At 59.4% G+C, this 3,248-nt stretch overlaps 1 protein-coding gene and 1 long non-coding RNA gene across 2 annotated transcripts in view; both read left to right on the top strand.

Moving 5' to 3' along the window:
* CSMD2 (CUB and Sushi multiple domains 2) overlaps positions 1 to 3,248 on the top strand; it is a 565,338-nt gene that overhangs the window by 193,076 nt on the left and 369,014 nt on the right.
* LOC114009605 (uncharacterized) overlaps positions 1,786 to 3,248 on the top strand; it is a 2,764-nt gene continuing 1,301 nt past the window's right edge. The window contains exon 1 of the long non-coding RNA XR_003550989.1: positions 1,786 to 3,059. This is a non-coding gene — a long non-coding RNA (uncharacterized LOC114009605). The remainder of the gene's footprint in view (positions 3,060 to 3,248) is intronic.

Here is a 3,248-nt window from a genome sequence, read left to right on the forward strand (position 1 = left end):
GGACCAGCAGATGGCACAATGGTTACGTTGCTGGACTCCCACGTAGTCAACTGCAGTTTGAACCCTGGACCTGGCAGCTGAAAACTCACGTTTTAAGCCCATGCGCGTGTGTGCTCAAAATCCCAAGAGGAGAATGGAGAAGGGATTATGGCATGGCCATCCGCCAGGGGGCGGGGCTGATTTCTCACTTTCTATGTGTCTGTCTGTCTGTCTCTGTGTCTCTGGTAAGCACATGTGCCCTTTAGCCAAAATCTCTTTAAAAATAAATAAATAAACAAATAAATAAAATACAGCCCAACCCCTACCGCCCTGCACACTGCGTGCCGCCCCACCCCAGGTCCTGCTGGAGGCCCAGAGTGCACAACCTGGGCCCACACCTCTTTGAACTCAGACGATTGCCCTGAACCCCCCTGTGGGGCCCCTGCCTCTGGCATCCCCGACCCGCAAACCCGCACATGGTCCACCCTCCTCCCCGTGGGCAGCCCACCCTCCACCCTGCCAGGTGCCGCGGCTGCCCAGATCAGTAGGGGCTGTTTGCTTGGAGGGCTCTAAAATCAGGCATGGGTTCAAACCTCAGCACCAGGATCTGGGCAAGGCACTTAACCTCCCTGTGCCTCCATTCCATTAGCTTTAGATCGGTTTCCCAGCACTCCTCACGGAGACCTAGGGCTGTCACGAATTTCAACTCAGCATCAGCAGAGCCTCTGCCGTGTAGCATTGGGGTACTCGGTGACGCTGAGCTGTCCCGTTCTTCATCCCCATGGCCACCAGCGGGGTGAGCAGCGGTCCTCCCCGGCTCTGCTGGGAAGTGGAAGCTCGAAGACATTTGGGGTACGTTTAAAGGGAACAAGGCAGCAGCCCTCCTTCATAGAAGTGCCTAGAGCTTGTGGGAGAGAAGGACTCGGGGCCCTAGGGAGATGGAGGAAAGTGGGGTGCCTGAGAGGAGACTCGCCCTGCAGGAGACAGGGGCACTAGCAGTGGCCTGGTCACCTCAACGAGCAGAGCGCCCTGGTGGAGGGTCGCTGCCACGTCACGTGTGTGAGGACGCCCTGGTGGAGGGCCGCTGGCACGTCACGTGTGTGAGGACGCCCTGGTGGAGGGCTGTTGGCACGTCACGTGTGTGAGGACGCCCTGGTGGAGGGTCGCTGCCACGTCACGTGTGTGAGGACGCCCTGGTGGAGGGCTGTTGGCACGTCACGTGTGTGAGGACGCCCTGGTGGAGGGTCGCTGCCACGTCACGTGTGTGAGGACGCCCTGGTGGAGGGCTGTTGGCACGTCACGTGTGTGAGGACGCCCTGGTGGAGGGCTGTTGGCACGTCACGTGTGTGAGGACGCCCTGGTGGAGGGCTGTTGGCACGTCACATGTGTGAGGACGCCCTGGTGGAGGGCTACTGGCATGTCACGTGTGTGAGGACGCCCTGGTAGAAGGCCGCTGGCACGTCACGTGTGTGAGGACGCCCTGGTGGAGGGCCGCTGGCACGTCACGTGTGTGAGGACGCCCTGGTGGAGGGCCGCTGGCACGTCACGTGTGTGAGGACGCCCTGGTGGAGGGCCGCTGGCATGTCACGTGTGTGAGGACGCCCTGGTAGAAGGCTGCTGGCATGTCACGTGTGTGAGGACGCCCTGGTGGAGGGCCGCTGGCACGTCACATGTGTGAGGACGCCCTGGTAGAGGGCCGCTGGCATGTCACGTGTCTGATGCGAAGTTCTTACCCCAGGACTCTTACCAGGGACAGTCCAAGTTGAGGTTTCTCTAAAGCAGACCCGAAGCAAGGGTCCAGGTACAGCGGGAGGTGCGGACAGCAGCCAGCACAGGTGTGCAGTCATGCCAGCTCCCACCGTGGGCACGGTTCCACAGGAGGGCCCTGGAAACCCCAGTTTGCAGAACCAGCCCACCCCAGGGTGAGGGAGTGGGGGTATTTGTACACCAGTTACTGAACATCTCTGAATGAGGACTGCTCCTGGGGTCGCTAGTACCCGTCCTTCAGGCTGTGTGCACATGCGCCCTCAGGCTTGGGTGCAGATGCTGGAAGTCTGCTTCCCGCTCTGAGAGGTCAGGGTTACAGGCAGGGCACAGGGTTACAACACCTGCTGCGGGTAGGAATGTGCTCGAAGGCACCGCAGAGGTGAACCGACCGCTTGTGGTGGGACCCAGCTCTCTGGACATGACCCTGGGAAGAGTCACCTTCCCTTTAGCCTCGGGGAGCCACTGAGACTTGGGCAATCCACGGAAAACTGCCGAGGGGGTGGTGGCTGTGGTGTGCAGACAGAGGGCAAGAATCCACTCTCCAGCCAGCCCACAGCTCTGACACTGAGCCGCTCCCGCCACCACTGGCAGACATCGGCCTGGACTCCCAGGACAGGAATGGTGGGGCGACCTGCCCTTCCAGCAGGCTGCAGCCCCCAAGCAAGGGGACTGGTCCAGGGACCCACACCAGCCCCTCACTCCCCACCCCGAGATGCTGGGAAAAGCCTTGGTGGCTGGTCAGTTTACTAACTAGCCTTTGGGATTTGGGCAATCAGCCTTGTAGTCACAGAATGGCGAGTTCTGTGAATGTAGGTCACACACGCGCTTCCGCACTCACGCAAACCAATTATTCATCGGAGTGCGAGAGTCTGCTCTCAACATTCACATATTTTTGGAAAGTTTAAATTTTCCGGCTGTGCTGAGTGAAGTCGTGCCTGTTGCACAAGGGATGGGCGCTGGGGGTGAAGTCACTAAAGCTCATGCGAAATTGAGCGGGAACGCCCACTTAGGGGTTTTATTTAGACACAGCCCAGCGTTCCCATCATCGCTTTCTGGAACCCACCATAAGTTTCAGAAATCAACCTGAGGAGGAGGCAGGGGCCTGGAACTCAGCCACGTTCTTAAGGTGGTGGTGGAAGCCCCTTCATGCCTCCTCCTTTCTCCTCTCCCACCTCCCTTCAAGGCCGGTTCTGGTACAGGTGGTCCATCGGGAGACGGGGAGTTGCAGTGGGCAGCCTCGGGCAAGTGACTGATTTCTTAGTGTCCCATCTGCGAAGTGGGCGGAACAGTGCTCCCGCGACAGCTGGCTCATAGTAAGTGCTCAGTAGAAGCCGTTCCCCGTCTCCCCTCTCCTACAGCGTTTCATTTCTCTATGTTCATTTCTTCCCCCGCTGTTCAGATTGCATGGGGCAGAGATGTGAGGCGGATGTCTCTGCCAGTGCGAGGACTGGGTGGACGCGTAGCTTGGTGACCCGTTCTGACCTATTCACGGTCAGACCAGA

This window comes from Tupaia chinensis, unplaced genomic scaffold, assembly GCF_000334495.1.
Source record: "Tupaia chinensis unplaced genomic scaffold, TupChi_1.0 Scaffold000573_1, whole genome shotgun sequence".
Lineage (NCBI taxonomy): Eukaryota > Metazoa > Chordata > Mammalia > Scandentia > Tupaiidae > Tupaia > Tupaia belangeri.